The sequence below is a fragment of the Gorilla gorilla genome, chromosome 21 (assembly GCF_029281585.2).
Source record: "Gorilla gorilla gorilla isolate KB3781 chromosome 21, NHGRI_mGorGor1-v2.1_pri, whole genome shotgun sequence".
NCBI lineage: Eukaryota > Metazoa > Chordata > Mammalia > Primates > Hominidae > Gorilla > Gorilla gorilla.
The window spans coordinates 61532102-61549490 of record NC_073245.2 but is presented as its reverse complement, the minus strand read 5'-3'; the positions used below and the strand labels follow the sequence as shown (position 1 = coordinate 61549490).

Sequence of the window (17389 nt, the reverse complement as noted above, 5' to 3'; positions counted from 1 at the left end):
AACACTTCCTTGTGCGATCCCTTTACATCTACATCCGCCACCCATCCTAACTTCTGGCAACACCATCATCTCTTCCCTTCATCATACCTTTGTCTTTTCCAGAATGTCAAATAAATGGAATCACACAGCATGTAACCATTTGAGGCTGGCTTCCCTCAGTCAGCATCACATCTCTGGGGTTCATCCAAGTTGTTGCACAATCACTAGTTTATTCCTTTTCACTCGGATGAAGATGACTATTACTTATCGGGGGACCTGCCCTGACAATCACGTAGGTTCTTTTCTATTTTCCTAAGCATCGGCTGGCTTGAGAAATAAAGGGACAGAGTACAAAAGAGAGAAATTTTAAAGCTGGGCGTCCGGGGGTGATATCACACGTTGGTAGGATCCGTGATGCCCCACAAGCCACAAAAACCAGCAAGTTTTTGTTAGGGATTTTCAAAAGGGGAGGGAGTGTGTGAATAGGCGTGGGTGACAGACATCAAGTACTTAACAGGGTAATAGAATATCACAAGGCAAGTGGAGGCAGGGTGAGATCACAGGACCACAGGACCGAGGTGAAATTAAAATTGCTAATGAAGTTTCGGGCACCATTGTCATTGATAACATCTTATCAGGAGACAGGGTTTTGAGATCAACCAAAATTTATTAGGCGGGAATTTCCTCTTCCTAATAAGCCTGGGAGCGCTATGGGAGACCGGAGTTTATTTCACCTCTGCAATCTCGACCATAAGAGACAGGTACGCCCCGGGGGGGCCAGTTCAGATACCTACCCCTAGGTGCACATTCTCTTTCTCAGGGATGTTCCATGCTGAGAAAAAGAATTCAGCGATATTTCTCCCATTTGCTTTTGAAAGAAGAGAAATATGACTGTTCTGCGCGGCTCACCGGCGGTCAGAGTTTAAGGTTATCTCTTATTCCCTGAACAATTGCTGTTATCCTGTTCTTTTTTCAGGGTGCCCACATTTCATATTGCTCAAACACACATGCTGTACAATTTTTGTAGTTAACGCAATTATTACAGGGTCCTGGAATGATATACATCCTCCTCAACTGAGAGGATTAAGAGATCAAAGTAAAGACAGGCATAGGAAATCACAAGGGTATTGATTGGGGAAGTCCATGAAATCTTTACAATTTACGTTTAGAGACTGCAGTAAAGACAGGCGTAAGAAATTACAAAAGTATTAACTTGGAGAACTAATAAACGTCCATAAAATCTTCACAATCCACGTTCTTCTGTCATGGCTTCAGGCAGTCCCTCCGTTTGGGGTCCCTGACTTCCTGCAACAATTACTGACCTAACCCTGTGGTTAAGCATTTAGAGGACACATTGTCTCACTTGATCCTCACAGTAACTCCAGGAGGAAAGACATGTTATGCCCACTTTACAGATAGGAGATCTGGGGAAGTTACTGCTGTCTGCCAGGAGCTGGGAATAAGCCCAAGCTCCAAACCATTTGTAAAACTGCTCTGTTCCCAGAAAATGAGTAGTGGGGTATGGGGGAGATAATACCACCACCTCTCAGCTAAAATTCTGGAAGACATTGTGAATCTCTTATTTTTTCCCACAGCTTTCCACAAATGCTTGTGTGGGTTTTTCTTTGTTTTTGTTGTGTTTTCATTTTGAAATGGAGTCTCACTCCATTGTCAAGGTGTAGTGCAGTGGTGCAATCTCGGCTCACTGTAACCTCCACCTCCAGGATTCAAGTGATTCTCCTGCCTCAGCCTGCCAAGTAGCTGGGACTACAGGCGCGGGCCACCACGCCCAGCCAATTTTTGTATTTTTAGTAGAGACGGGTTTTCACCATGTTGGCCAGGATGGTCTCGATCTCTTGACCTCGTGATCTGCCCGGCTCGGCCTCCCAAAGTGCTGGGATTACAGGCGTGAGCCACCACGCCTGGCCATGCTTGTGCTTTTACCCATGCAGTTGGTGAGGGTCTCAAGCAAAGGCCCTTGGAAATTAGGGGCCTAGGATAGTACTGGTTCACATCCCAGCTTTCAAGAACCACCTTCAAGGTATATGAACTCACCAAACCTCCCTGAGCCTGTTTTGCTATCTATAAAATAGGGTAATAACAGAGTTGGGGTATAGATTAAATGAGATAACAACACAATATTGGCACGTGGCAAGCACCCAATAAACCTCATTTCACAGATGAGGAAACTGAAGCTTATAGAAGGAAAGGACTCCTCAGTCAAGAAGACAAAGAGGTAAAACGAGACTGAAGCATCAAATGTTTGGTGGGACTGGTAGGAGCTAAAGCTAGAGACGGGTTGCCAATAGTTTGATCATTAGAGGCCTACAACTGCCTTGGAGCTCAGAGAAGCAACAGCAAAGCTGAGACTATGGGTGTGGCTAGGAGTTCTCCAGGAAGCTTCTCTGGCCCCTGGCTGGCAGGTATTTGGGGCCATTTCTGACCTCAGTGGTATCTCATCAACACAGAAGTCCAGCAAAAGCATTTGAGCTTTTAAGAGCCGAAATTATCTCCTTCCTGTATCCATTAGACTGCATTTAAGTAACATGTTGCAATTAAGGGTTACAAATACAAGTGCCAGGCCAGGCACAGTGGGTCATGCCTGTAATCCCAGCACTTTGGGAGGCCTAGGCAGGTGGATCACTTGAGGTCAGGAGTTCGAGATCAGCCTGGCCAACATGGTGAAACCTCACCTCTACTATAAATACAAAAATTAAGGGGCACCGTGCAGCCTTCTGTAATCCCAGCTACTCAGGAGGCTGAAACAGGAGAATCCCTTGAACCCAAGAGGCGAAGGTTATAGGGAGCTGAGATTGCACTCCAGCCTGGGGGACACAGCAAGACTCCATCTCAAAAAACAAAACAAAACAAAAACCCCACAAATACAAGAGCAGACTGACAGAATCAAATGCATGCTCTGCCACTTAACAGCTGTATGACAAACTATACACATATACATAGATGTATATATACATGCATGTATATACTATATGCATAGGCAGTACCTGTTAGGCAGTAAGTAAAAACATGGCCAGGCATGGTGGCTCATGCCTGTAATTCTAGCACTTTGGGAGGCCAAATAGGGAGGATCCCTCAAGCCCAGGAGTTTGAGACCAGCCTGAGCAACAGAGTTTCTATTTAAAAAAATAAAAAACAAGATAAGGGAATAGAAAGTGATAGAGAAGATGATTAGATAGTTCCCCAGAGGGAATATGTGAGCAAATACCTGAATGACACAAGGCAGAGGGCCGTGCAAAGCTCTGGGGGTCTAGGGCTGATCATTCCAGGCAGTGGGAAAATCAAGTGCTAAGATACTGAGGTTGGAGTAATCCTAAAGGAATGGAGAAGTCAGGGGGCCCATGTGGCTAAGATTGAAAGGGAAGAGATGAAGTTAGAGGTTAAGGGAAGGGGAAGATCATGTAGGCCCTGATGGACTTTGGCTTTTACTGTGTGAGGTGGGGAAGACACTGGAGGCCTCTGAGCAGAGAGCTCCATACCTAATTCAGGTTTTCACAGATCGCTCTGGTTGCATCTCAATTGATTGTAGGGAGCAAAGGCTGAAGTAGAGACCAGTATTCCAAGCTTGTTTGATGGTTTGTACCAAGGTGGTAGCAATGAAGACGCTAAGAGGGGGTGGGTTTCAGATGTATTTTGAAGGTAGAACCAATAGGATTTGCCAAGGGATTCACATGGTACATGAGGTTGATTCCACAGCTCCTGACAAACTGGACTTCTGGTGTTGCCAATACCTGGGAAGGGAAGATTGCAGGAAGCACAGACTTGCAGGGAATGGGGTTAGGTGAGTGAAGCATCAGACATTTAGTTTTGGACATGTTAAGTCAAATGCACAAGTAAGTCTGAAAATGTAGGCTGGGGCCAGACATAAACGCTTCAAATGCTACGTGGAGTAATTGAAGTAGCATCAGTTGACTTAGGTAATGGAGATGCCCATGTCAGGACCTTTAGAGTGGGCATTATAGAGTTGTGAATTTACTGCTTTGTAGCAAGTTATCTCAAAACCTAGTGGCTTGAAATACATTTCCCATAGGTCAGAAATCCAAGCACAATCTGGGTGGGTCCTCTCTCAGGGTTTCTCACAAGCATCTCCGAGAGGTCTGCTGGGGTGGTAGTCATCAAGCCTCCGCTATAGAAAGACGTACTTACAAACTCACATGGTTGTTGGGTAACTCCTCCCACACTAATGGTTCAACCTCAGTTGATTGCTACACTGGCCTCTCCCAACATGGCAGCTTAATTAAAAGTGAGCAAGCTAGGCCAGCCGTGGTGGCTCACGCCTGTAATTCCAACACTTTGGGAGGCCAACGCAGGCAGATCACTTGAGGTCAGGAGTTCAAGACCAGCCTGGCCAACATGGTGAACCCCCTCTACTAAATATACAAAAATTAGCCAGGCGTGGTAATCCAAGCTACTCGGGAGGGTGAGGCAGGAGAATTTGCTTAAACCCAGGGGACGGAAGTTGCAGTAAGCTGAGATCTCAAAAAAAAAAAAAAAAAAAAAAAAGTGAGCAAGCCAAGGAGAATGAGAAAAAGAGCTAGCAAGTCTCAGAAGTTACACTAAGTCCAGCCTAGTCAAGGGGAGGGGATTCTGAGTCAATACCAGGAGCCATTTTAGAAATCTAGAGGTCCCAGGCTGGGCACAGTGGCTCATGCCTGTTATCCCAGCACTTTGGGAGGCCGAAGTGGGCAGATCACAAGGTCAGGAGATCAAGACCATCCTGGCTAAAACAGTGAAAACCCGTCTCTACTAAAAATACAAAAAATTAGCCGGGCGTGGTGACGGGCACCTGTAGTCCCAGCTACTCGGGAGGCTGAGGCAGGAGAATGTGAACCCAGGAAGCAGAGCTCGCAGTGAGCTGAGATCATGCCACTGCACTCCAGCCTGGGTGACACAGCGAGACTCCGCCTCAGAAAAAAAAAAGAAATGAAATCTAGAGGTCCCATCTTTGAGGTGAGATTTTAAGATACTTAAAAAATTATTCAGTGTGTATTTTAAATAAAAAATCATCACATATTGATAAATGATGCAGCCTATTTTTGCAATTGCCTATGAAGTTTATAAACAAATAACATAGCCCACATCATCCTTACTCATCTCATGCAACCATTAAGGCCTAATACCCACAATTTAACATACACGATCTTGTGCAGGTGTAAGCATACAAGTGAGATACCTCTGTATTGACCCTCTGCTTCGAATTCTGGCCCAAGTGTGCTTGCTTATTCTTAGGTTTCCAATGCAGAAGCCAATCACGAGGCACAATACCTGTGGAAAGCCAGGCTTTGCCCACAGAAACCAACTGCCCACTAGGGTGATTCTCCCCTCAAAAAACTAAAACCAAATGAAACTGCAAATACCTAACCACTACTTGTTATCCCTGTTCAATGGTTATCTCCAATGGCCAAACAAAACAGCATTTTGATTTAAAAGATTTTATTTTCTTTATCCAGGTAGGCAGTTAGAAATTTCACCAAAGTCTAACAATGACATTCTTGAAGTGGGCACAGCCTTTTTTAAACTCAGGCTATGTATACAGTAACCTTGTGGAACTGGTTCAGCCAGATCTTCACTTTCATGAAAGCACAGGGTCTGTCCTTTTCTTTCCAGAGGGCTCCTCTCATATTCCATCGCCAGTTTCTAAGAAAGAAGGTGGATTACAATCAGTGCTCCATTCTGGTCTATACCGCTTCTTGTTTAGGGTATGAAAATACGTATGTGACTAAGACCTGGTCACTCCAAGTCCATCCCCTTTATCGGTACGGCCAAGTACCGATAAAGGGAGCTGGGAAACTTCCCAATCTCTAATAAGACAACTTTAATTCTGTACTTGTATTGAATCCCATATTGTACCTGCGTTGGCAAAATGTTTAACCTTCATCTAAAAATGACTTCATGTCACAGTAAACACAGAAGACAGAAACCCAGAATGAGGACACTACCAGTAAAAATCTTTTAAAGGATGAGAAGCTGAGCAGTGGGGGGTATGGCTGTAGTTGCAGCTACTGAGGATATTGAGGTGGGAGTTTCCCTTCCCTTGAAGCCTTGAGTTTCAAGCAATCATGCCTGTGAATAGCTACTACACTCCAGCCTGGGTCACGTAGCAAGGCTGCAACTCTACAAAATATTAAAACATTAGCCAGGGATGGCAGTGTGTGCTTTCAGTGCCATCTACTTGGGAGGCTGAGGCAGGAGGATCATGGATGCAGTAAGCCATGATTGCACCACTGCACTCCAGCCTGGGTGACAGAGCAAGACCCCATTCTCTTAAAAAAAAGTTGGGATACCTGTATGTTCATTCAAGAGACAACCCAAGTAATGCGTATTAAAGACATTTTAGGGGCAAATAAGGATACTTGAATAAAGTTATACCAGGCTTAGGATCTAGTTAACATCTTAGACGTAAGGGTCATTGTTATATGCAAGATATCTTATTACATGAATGTTGGACTTTAAGAACTATGCACATTCATACATCCATAAACAAAATACTTCTAAGATGAGTCATCACTGACTGACGTGAACTACAATTTTTGAGGTTTTGGTTTTTTAATATAAAAGTTGGAGAATTATGAGGAGCCACATCTATGATGGCAAAAACCACTATACTCAAAAGGTGTAAGAAAACTCAGTTTGCTTATTCCCCTTCCATTGATTAAGGACACTAGGCAAACTGGAGGATGATGCAACACAGTTATTTGGTAAAAAAGCTTCCCTGTGTTAGCTCAATTTATTGAGGGATTGTGAAGGAAAGCATACAATCATGGTCTCAGGCCACAGTATGCTTATATGCTGTAAAGTCCAGCCATATGACCAGACATGGAGGTAGTGTCCCCAAGGGACACAGACAAGGAGTGGTGTTACTTTCTCTTTAAAGGGGGTGGAAGGTATAGACTTCAAACATCCATCTCTGGTATGTCTTTCTCTCCTGTGTTTGCTCATAGACAAAGCTGCCATGTTAACAGGCCCATGTAACAAGGAGCTGAGGATGGCTCATGGTAGTAGTATGATGAATCTTATACCTGAACCTCACAAGAATTAAGTAAAATCAATTGACTCCCAACTTCAATATAACTTGGAGCTCCTTATCTTACTAAGTGAATTGGCCAAGGAAAATTAGCTCCACCCAATGTTCAATCACTTTGTCATCCTTTCTTACAAGACTGTTAGGTATGATGGGTTTCTCTTCAAAGTTTAACTTCCTTGTTCTTTGTTCTTAAGGTCAACTTCCTCATACCTTCCCACTCCTAATTACCCATTCTGTAAACATTTCTCCCACCAATCCCAACCTGTAACCCGCATCTGTTCCTTATCTGGAAAAGTCCCCCTCGCTCGTGGCAACTGCTCTTCCCACTGCTGTAACCCACACCCCTCCTGTTTAAAATAGCCAATCAGGACTAGTTTAGATTGGACTCTAGCCAATGGGGATAGGACACAGAAGCAGGAACTAGCTGTGTTAGGGATAAAAACCACTTCACCTCCTTTGTTTGGGGTGCTCTCACTGTGACCAGGAGTGCAAGCAGCACCATTCTGCAGAAGTAAATCTGCCTTGCTGAGAAATCTTTTGGAGATCATTTTCTTTGCAACTCTGAGCTCTTATTGCCAACAATCTGGGAGCTCGTGTGGAATTACCGTTCTCTTTCAGGAGGAGCCCACGATCACCTCTCTTGAGGAGAGGCATCCCACCACCTCTTTGCGGTGGCCTCACAAACAGGAGATTGGGTCCCACCCAGAGTGACACATAAACCCAGACTCTCAGCAACACAGGCGGAAAGGATCCTCACATACTGCGGTGACCAGGTAACTGCACAGACCAAGGTAAGAAAAGTCACAGGGGCAACAAAGTATTTCCTTGGTGGTCAGGGCATTTTGGAGGTTGAAAGTGTGTCAATGAGACGCACAACTGAGTGCGAAGCGAGCGATGATTCCGGATCTGTGATTCCATGGTCACCTCGTATAGCTTATGGTGGATTCCTGTCATGGGGCTTATACTGACACACCAATGCTAAGGAGGACCTGAAATATTCCCTCCTGGGAAGCAGCCAGAGAAGGATGAAGCAAAAGGAGAAGAGTGCAAGAAATCTCCAGTAGCCGGGGGTTGACCCTCTAGAGAAAGGAATGGCAAGAAATCTCCAGTAAGGGAGGTTGAGCCAATGAGGGGAAAGGCAATAAATCTAATTTTGGGCCTCACACCAAACCTTCATTATGGGAAATACCTCAAGAAAGACAGTAAATAGAAAGGATAAAATTAATGACAGTAACATCCCCTCTGATAGTCCCCTAGGTTCTCATGCAAAAAGGAGGATAGTGAAAGGACTAAACATAACTACAGGAAGCAAGCCAGAAGCCAACTCCTCTGAAAGGAGTAAGGTCTCTACCCCCGAACAGCCTGCTAACATATGGGACCCACCAGACCACTTGCCTCTGCCAAACCCCCTGCATCAAGCCAGTACACAGGATCCCCCCACTCATCAGTCCCTCCCCCATATAATCCTGAATCAAAACCCCATGTTCCCCCTAGCCACACACTTGAGCCCTACAGCATGAAATAGAACAATGTAAAAAGGATACTCAGAACTTCCCTTTCCACCTCCAAAGAATCGCCCCCAACTCTCTTCCCCTTGAAGAAGTGCCCCTTGGGAGAGGAGGCATCAGCTTCATAAATGCCCCCTTAACCAGCTCAGAAGTACAAAATCTAAAAAAAAAAAAAAACTCAAGCCCTTGTTAGATGACCCTTATGGGATAGCAGATCAAATCATTTTTTAGGACCCCAGCTGTATGGGCCGAGCTTATGTCCATTTTAGGCATTCCCTTCTTGGGAGAAGAACCATGATCCATAGGGCTGCTATGGTAGTCTGGGAACATTAACACCCTACCGGTCAAAATGTTCCATCAGTATCCCGAACTGAGAGTATTTCCCAAGCATTCAACATACAAGGGATGGATGAAGTACCCATGAATTCCTAAATAGGCTTAAAGAACAGATGAGAAAATATGCAGGTTTAGAAACGGAAGACCCACTGGGGCAAGGAATGCTAAAGCTTCATTTTGTTACTAAGACTTGGCCAAACACCTCTAAAAACAACTACAAAGATAGAGAATTGGAAAGATTGTCCCAGAGACTAACTTCTTAGAGAAGCATATAAGTAGGGACAAAGAGCAGCAGAAACAAAAGGCAAAAATCATGCTGTCTACCTTACAACAGAGAACTCTGCAATAGGAGACACAAAGAAGTAAAACTTACAAACCCTCTAGGCCACCAGCGACCAAACTGTATACAAGGAGTAAGGGAATAAAACCTGGAAGTCACAGTGCAGGACAGGGAAGAGGGGAAAACAAATGTTTCAGATGTGGAAGAGTAGGTCACTTTAAAAGAGAATGCCCCAAATGGGAAAAAGAGAAAAAATATCATTCCACTTATGGCCTTCCAGGAAAATAGGGAGATCAGGGGCTCTGTCTCTTTTACCTTGAGTCCCACACCAAGAGCCCCTGATAAATTTAGAGGCAGGACCCAAATGTGAACTTAAAACCTTCTTACAGATTCAGCAGCAGCTCGCTCCCATTCCCTCCCATCTGGTATCTATCACCTGTTCTTCAGAAGAACTTTCTATCTCAGGGATAAAAGATTTAAAGCAAAAATCTTAAAAGACAGAGGTCTATACAAAAATTGATCAGCCCATGTTAAATTCCTGTTAATCCCTGAGGCAGGAACGAACTTATTAGGAAGAGACTTACCACCGCAGAAGAAAAATACATTCATCCTCATGTATGGGCAGAAAAAGAAATCAGGGAGGCTGGGCGTGCTGGCTGACACTTGAAATACCAGCACTTTGGGAGGCCAAGGTGGGTGGATCACGAGGTCAGGAGTTTGAGACCAGCCTGGCCAATATGGTGAAACCCCATCTCTACTAAAAATACAAAAATTAGCTGGGCGCAGTGGCAGGCGCCTGTAATCCCAGCTACTCAGGAGGCCGAGGCAGGAGAGTTGTTTGAACCCAGGAGGCAAAGGTTGCAGTGGCTTAAGATCACACCATTGCACTCCACCTTGGGTGACAGAGACTCCAACTCAAAAAAAAAAAAAAAGAAAAAAAAGAAACTTCAAGTCACTCCAATCCATACAAAGTTAAAGACCCCAGGGGAAATAGTAAGAAAAAGGTAATATCCCATTCCCCTAGAGGGCAGAATAGAATTAAAGCCTGTAGTTGAAGTTCTCATTCAGGACTGATTCCCTGAACCCTGTATGTCCCCCTATTAACACCCCGGTATTACCTGTAAAGAAATCAGACACGTCTCATCAACTAGTACAAGATCTCCAGGCTATCAACCAAATAGTCCAGACTACCCACCCTGTTGTCCCCAATCCTTATACCATCCTCAGCAGAATTCCATGACAATCAATGGTTCAGAGTAACAGATTTAAAAGATGCCTTCTGGGCATGTCCCTTGGCTGAAGACAAGAGAAGTATTTACTTTTGAGTGGGAAAACCCTCATTCTGGATGGAAGCAGCAGTACCAATGGAGAGTCCTACCCCAAGGGTTTACAGATTCACCTAATTCAGTCAGGACTGCCTCTCAGAAAGATACTGGCCTATCTCTCTATGTTATGTGGACTGCCTTATTTACACTCTACTACTGACATTCCTACCTTTGAAACAAAGGATCAAATTATATACTTGGTCTATCTTCCACTTTCTCTTACCTCAGAACTAAAGGTTTTTTAGCACAGATGCCACCCTTACAGTTCCTGGTACATCAATACCAGCCTGGAGATCACATCCTTATCAAAAGCTGGAAGGAGCCAGCTTGGGAAGGACCATACCTAACACTCCTAACAACTGAAACAGCAGCCCGAACCGCCGAAAAGGGGTGGACCCATCATACCCCAGTCAAAAGAGCATCACCATCTTCAGAGTCATGGGCTATTGTTCCAGGGCCAATTTCTACCAACCTAAAGCTATGAAAACTTTAACCCTCTTATACTGCCTTGTCTTCTTTCCTCTCTCTATCGTCAGCTACTTTATCATTAATGTAACTAGATCAAGCTCACCTCAATCACATTTGATGTCTGTCTTGTCATACCCTGTGGGGATCTCCAAAACCAGAGGCAACTGGCCTTCTCAGAAAAATATCTCTGCCCTTCCAAGATAAATTCTAAATCCTCACACAATGCTTGCCTAATCGAAACTAAATCCATTACATTCTTTGCAGTTTGGGAATGGGAAGGGTTTGAGGAGAGGTTCTGCCCATCCTGGAATGATGTCCTATGGAATACCGATCCTCAAGGGTAACTTCCCCAAAAAGCTGCATCTCTCTACAACCCTACCTTCATTTCAAAGGGGAAGCCCCCTCTAATTGCCAATATCACCGATGTAACCCAGTGCAAATTTCTATTCTTACCTCTACCTCCACCAATCCTAATCCCACTTTAAGTAGCTTCTACAGCATGGGAGCCGCAACATTAGGGATAGACCCTACAGGATCTTTCGAAATGCGCTTCATTGTTCCCCCACCCCCTTCATCCCCTTCTAAACAAACACCCAATGACAAAACCAAAGTGACCATTGTAGAGGTTAAAGATCTAAAGCAAACTCTACCAATTGAAACGGTACCGAGATGCAAATGCATGGCTGGAATGGATTAAACATTCTGTCCGCTGGCTAAACAAAGCGATTGTTATGCTTACGCACGTGGTAAGCCAGAGCCCCAGATTGTTCCCTTTCCACTCGGATCATCCTCCAGCCGATCAGGCATTGAGTTGTATGGCAGCTCTCTTCCAAGACCCCACAACCTGGGGCAATAAGCTATGCCAAACTCTCTCGCTGCTGTTCCCTGAAGTCCCCTGAAGTCCGACACCCTGCGGGTCAGCCCCCGAGGGCCATCAAGCATCCGTCTTCCAATGCCAATTTTACCTCGTGTCTCTCACAGGGGGAGAACTTGAATTTGCTTGGAGACCTAACGAGATGCAGTGAGCTTAAGCCCTTCCAGGAGCTTACCAATCAGTCGTCCCTTATTCATCCCCAAGCAAATGTATGGTGGTACTGTGGTGGACCATTACTGAATACTCTGCCAAGTTACTTGGCGTGGCACTTGAGCTCTAATCCAATTGGCTATCTCCCTCTCACCCTGGTATTTCATCCAGAAAACATACATAAAAACAGGACATCATAAAACAATGGATGTCCCTCGTGACTCTCATGTTTATATAGATGCCATTGGAATCCCACGAGGAGTGCCAGATAGATTTAAGGCCCAAAATCAAATAGCTGCAAGTTTGAATCCATGTTGTTCTGGTGGTCAGCTCTAAATAAAAATGTAGATTGGGCCGGGAGGGGTGGCACACGCCTGTAATCCCAGCATGTTAGGAGGCTGAGGCGGGTGGATCACAAGATCAGGAGTTTGAGACCAGCTTGACCAACACGGTGACAGCCCCCAGCTACTCAGGAGGCTGAGGAAGGAGAGTAGGTTGAACCCAGGAGGTGGAAGTTGCAGTGAACCATTGCACCATTTGCACTCCAGCCTGGGCGACAGAGTGAGACTCCATCTCAAAAAAAACCACAAAAAATGTAACCCAGCAACGATTCATTAATTATACTAGGGATGCTATTAAGGGAACAGTTTAACAATTAGGGCCCACCAGTCAAACGGCCTGGGAAAATACAATAGCATTAGACATACTAGCGGAGAAAGGTGTAGTTTGTGTCATGATTGGAACCCAGTGTTGTACTTTCATCCCTAATAATACTGCTCCCAATGGAACCATAACAAAGGCCCAAGGACTTACTGCTTTATCCAATGAGCTAGCTAGAAATTCTGGAATAAATGACCCCTTCACGATTTTAATGGAAAAATAGTTCCGCAAATGGAAAGGACTTATGTCCTCAATCTCCTGCCATCAGAATAGGTTTGCTCATTCCTGTAGGATGCTGTATCATACCCTGTATCTGAGGATTAATACAAAAGCTTATTTTAACAGCTCTCACCCACCAAAATCTTCCTCAATCCTCCCTCGCATTATTCAGTTAAGCTTCTAATTTTAGAGGACCAAGAGGAACAAAGTCAAGACATGCTAAAACAATTCTGAAGAGAAATAATTATAAAAATCAAAAGGAGGAAATCGTTAGATACAATGGATTTCTCTTCAAAGTTTTAACTTCCTTGTTCTTTGTCAAGGTCAACTTCCTCATACCTTCCTGCTCCAAGTTACCCGTTCTATAAACAACTTCTCCGGCCAATCTCAACCTGTAACCTGTTCCTTATTTGGAAAAGTCCCCCTCACTCCTAGCAACTAGCTCTGTAAACAAGTTTCCTGCCCTTCCCACAGCTGTAACCCACACGCCTCCTGTTTAAAATAGCCAATCAGGACTAGTTTAGATTGCGCTGTCGACTCCAGCCAATGGGGATAGGACACGGAAGCAGGGACTACTTGTTAGGAATAAAAACCCTTTCTCTCTTTTGTTAGGTGTGCTCTTGCCAGGAATGCCAGCAGCAGCACCCTACGGCAGAAGTAAATTTGCCTTGCTGAGAAATCTTTTGTTCAAGTGCTCGTTTTCTTTGCTCCAAGCTCTTATTTCCAACAAAGACCTAGTAATACCAACAGGCCAATGTCAGTCCTAATGACTTATTCTCCCAGTTTTATACCCAACTTGGAAATGGGTCCTGAGGTTAGGCCCAGCTGGACAAATTTTGCTGTGGGGTTTGACAGATAGAAAGCAGAAACCTCACCTGTTACAAGGCAGACTGAATCAAGCCAAGATCAACACACACTGGTACACGTGGCTCCCAACCTATAGAAAGTTAACAGTTCAAAATAAGCCATCTAAATGCTGGAAAAAATAGAGAAAGCCCAGTTCCCATGAACAAGCAACAGTCTCTGATAAAGATAAGCAGAAAACAAAGATAGGAGTTATAACTGGGGCCAATGCATCAGACAAAACTGGCCAATAGTGTAGAGATCAACAGGGTCGATCTGATGGGGAAAGAAGCTATATCATCAGCTGCAAAGGCCACATTTGAGTCGTACAAGAAGTAGGGTGACAAACCCACGCTGAAAAGCAGCTACTAACCCCTCCAGAGCCTGTGTCTACCCAGCCAGGGAAGACGTGTTGGCACCACTTACCAATTTTATATGTATATATATATTCCACTTCCAACACCCGCATTCATCCTGGTTCAATCAAAGCCTGGTTTTGGCCAACAATAAACCTGAAATGAAAAGACAGAAAAATGAGCTCCCATCAGCTAGATGCCCAGAGGAGCTGGGACAAAGGAGCTGCTCAAGCTGGCATATCAGACAGAAACTGGCTTAGAAAAGTTAGATCAACATAGTCGATCTGTCGGGGAAAAAAGCTAAGTCATCATATATGCCAGCAGGAAGTTCTTGAGTGAGGAGTAAGATTTGAAAGCCATGAGGAGTAAGATTTGGTTGGTATGCTTCATATTTGCAAATTTGCATTCGGTGTTTGAGCACTTCTGTGTTGTATCCTGTAGCTGGCAATAATTTAGTAGCCAAACCAAACACCCCTGTCTTCAGTGCTTACACTCTGAGTATAGGCCCATGATAGAAGCCAGTGTGGCTGCAAGAGTTGAGGAAGTAGTTGGCATTTACTGAGTTGGGAAGTGAACAAGTACCAAGAGATTGCATTTTAACACAAGTTACCTGACAAAAGAACAATCTGGAACAATAAGCTTCACATGTGTTCCCATGAAGCCCAGACTTTGTAAATGCCTCACTCCTGGACTCTAGCAAAAATACTAGTTATGTAGTCGGGCACTGGTTTGAGTGGCTAGTTCAACAGAAAAACACATTTGGCTTTCCAAAATATGTCAATAAATCATCCCTCCACTTGGAAATTTAAGCGCCCAAACATACAGGAAGAATGGAATCCAAAAATATGTTTAAGGGGCATTAAAATGTTAAACGCCTCTTCACTAACAAGGTTCTTCCACTTCAAGCATTTCTCTTAAACCTGTTTCTTCACCAGAAACCTAGCTCCAATATTTAAACTGTGAGAATAAAACATTCAGAACATGTTCTTTTTTTTTTTTTGAGACGGAGTCTGGCTCTGCTGCCCCGACTGTAGGGCAGTGGCGCAATCTCAGCTCACTACAACAACCTCCGCCGCCCGGGTTCGGGCAATTCTCCCGCCTCAGCCTTGTGAGTTGCTGGGATTACAGGCGCGTACCACCACGCCCAGCTAATTTCTGTATTTTTAATAGAGTCAGGGTTTCACCATGTTGGCCAGGCTGGTCTCCAAATCTTGACCTCAGGTGACCCACCTGCCTTGGCCTCCCCAAGTGCTGGAATTACAGGCGTGAGCCACAGCGCCCGGCCGTCAGAACACTTTTTTTAAATATGTAATAAATGCTCGATAGAAAGTGCTTTGTTAAATCCCACGTTTTCCTAGAAAACTAAAGCTTCTCAAAGCACGTGTTTTCTACAGTAGACCCATAGGAGACAAAGACTTACTCGTCAGGAGATCGAAGGTTGTAGATGTCTGCACGTGGCTTCCTTGGAGGTCCAGTGGTGGTGACTCCCTCTTCCAAAATCCATTCTGTACCCGCTGGCTACTCTAACCTGTGAACCAACAAATAAAGGGCGTTAACCGCCATCTTCCCACGGTCAGAAACGAACAAGGCCGGGCCTTTTGAGGCCGATGTATCAGAACTAACTGGCAAAATATAAGACGTCAGCATTGTCGATCTGATGGGGAAAAAAGTGAAGTCATCATTTACACCAGCCAAGGGCTTCTCAGGCCCGTGCAGAAGGCAGTGGCTTTTCCAGCTCTAGAAACTCATTTCTCCCACGCCCTTAAGGCCTATTTGGGGTCAGAGACGGAGAAGCCACGACAAGGAGATTAGGGCTGGCCGCAGAGACGACGGCACAAAGAAGGGAAGGGAGGACCAGAGGTCTCCAACGAAGAACATGGAGTTTCCACTCACCACACACAAAACGGGAACTTACGAGCAGGACAATAGCGTATGAAGCCTGACTGCAACCAGCAAAAGCACCACACTCCGAGCGCCGCAGACGCAAAAGAACGAATAGCCTCCTGAACCTCCCTTATATAACCAAAGATGGCTTTCGCACCTGCGCACTGGACCCGAAACGCTCTCTTTCCCGCCCGCTCCGCGCGGGTCCCCCTGGGAAATGTAGTCTCGAGCAGCACAGCCCGAGGCGCTCTAGTAGTTGTCCAGGCCGCGTCTAGCCCCGCCCCCTTCCCTCTACACGCTGGGCCACCCGGGCTTGTCCGCTTCCTCGCCATGTCGCGCTTCACACGCACCAAACCGCTCGACGGGTTCTCCTTCCTCTGGGGCCGGCTGAGGCCCGCAAAGGCCTTGGGCGCAGTCATCTCGCCCCCCGCGGTCCGCTCCCCTCAGCCGCGCCCGCCTGAGCCCGCCGGCTCCGCCGCCGGGGGGAGCTGAGGTGACGCCCTCCTCGAGGGCGGAGGCGCCGGCCGTGCCTGGGCCAGGCCCTCGCGCTCTCCACCCTGGGCCCCCGCCTCCTCCTTCTCCTCCTCTGGGCCGCCCGCCCGGCTCCGCCCAGGGTCTGCGGGGAACGGAAACCGAAAGTGCGCGGCGCCGGGCGGGGCCACCGACCTGCCTGGGCCGAAGCCCCAGCACTCGCTCGCGGCAGTGAAAGGACGCGCCGGAGCCGGGTGAGTGGCCCCGCAACTGCCCCTGCCCCTGCTTCTTCCTTGCCTCGCCGCGAACCCCGGCGCCCGCGCCGACCCGCGACTGCCTCTGCCCGTAAGACCTGTCACCCTCTCAAGCCCCCAGCGCACCCGTCACCCGCTCAGAGCCCCTGGCCCCTCAGCGACCCGTCGCCCCCTCAATCCCCAGACCCCCATCACCCACTCAGAGCCTTGTCACCTCTTTGGCCCCCAGCGGCATCAGCACCCACTCAGAGCGCCTCTCAGCGCCCCGTCGCCCCCTCAGACCCCAGACCTCCATCGCCCACTCAGCGCCCCGTCACCCACTCAGCCCCTGGCCCATCTCAGCGCCCCGTCGCCCCTTCGGCTCCCCTGTACTCTCTTTAGTGTCCCCATCCCCTCAGCTGGCCCGTCGCTCTCCCCAGCACCCCCAACACCGTCACCGCTTCTGCCCTCAGCACTTCGATCTCCTCTGCCCCTACCCCTGTCTGTGCCCTCCCTTCTGCCACTCGCACCCCCCTCATTCCTCCGGCCTCACCTCCTGTCACCTTATCCCCCTCTTCTACAAAGCACCTCGGCACCCCCTTCAGCCTGCTCCCTGCCCCCCTCCCCGCCGCCTCCGTCCTCAGCAAGCACCCCCAGGTGCTCGCTACCACCCTCTTCGGAAGGCCCCCATAACCCCGCCACCTCACAGCCTTGGCGCTCCCTGACCCCATAACATTTCCATCAGGGACCGTGGGCTCCCT

At 46.7% G+C, this 17389-nt stretch overlaps 1 protein-coding gene, 1 long non-coding RNA gene and 3 other non-coding genes across 9 annotated transcripts in view; 1 reads left to right on the top strand and 4 right to left on the bottom strand.

Annotated features, from left to right (window-relative positions):
• Positions 1 to 5413: 5413 nt before the first annotated feature.
• On the bottom strand, positions 5414 to 14196 carry LOC101144120 (uncharacterized). Its single transcript, XR_002003864.3, has 3 exons — positions 14111 to 14196; positions 13717 to 13778; positions 5414 to 5634 (listed from the first exon to the last, which is right to left on the bottom strand). It is a non-coding gene; the product is annotated as an uncharacterized lncRNA (long non-coding RNA).
• Positions 13909 to 13998, bottom strand: LOC115931781 (small nucleolar SNORD12/SNORD106). The gene has a single exon (XR_004068234.1). It is a non-coding gene; the product is annotated as a small nucleolar SNORD12/SNORD106 (small nucleolar RNA).
• Positions 14197 to 14271: 75 nt separating the features above from the next.
• Positions 14272 to 14362, bottom strand: LOC115931780 (small nucleolar SNORD12/SNORD106). The gene has a single exon (XR_004068233.1). It is a non-coding gene; the product is annotated as a small nucleolar SNORD12/SNORD106 (small nucleolar RNA).
• Positions 14363 to 15643: 1281 nt separating this feature from the next.
• Positions 15644 to 15732, bottom strand: LOC115931779 (small nucleolar SNORD12/SNORD106). The gene has a single exon (XR_004068232.1). It is a non-coding gene; the product is annotated as a small nucleolar SNORD12/SNORD106 (small nucleolar RNA).
• Positions 15733 to 16129: 397 nt separating this feature from the next.
• ZNFX1 (zinc finger NFX1-type containing 1) overlaps positions 16130 to 17389 on the top strand; it is a 32370-nt gene continuing 31110 nt past the window's right edge. The window contains exon 1 of one of the 5 annotated variants that reach the window (XM_019017078.4): positions 16130 to 16649. The gene's annotated coding sequence lies outside the window, so the exon portion shown is untranslated. Of the gene's footprint in view, positions 16741 to 17389 lie in introns of all 5 variants that reach the window. The other 4 variants (XM_055373167.2, XM_055373170.2, XM_055373168.2 and 1 more) reach the window with 4 other exon arrangements.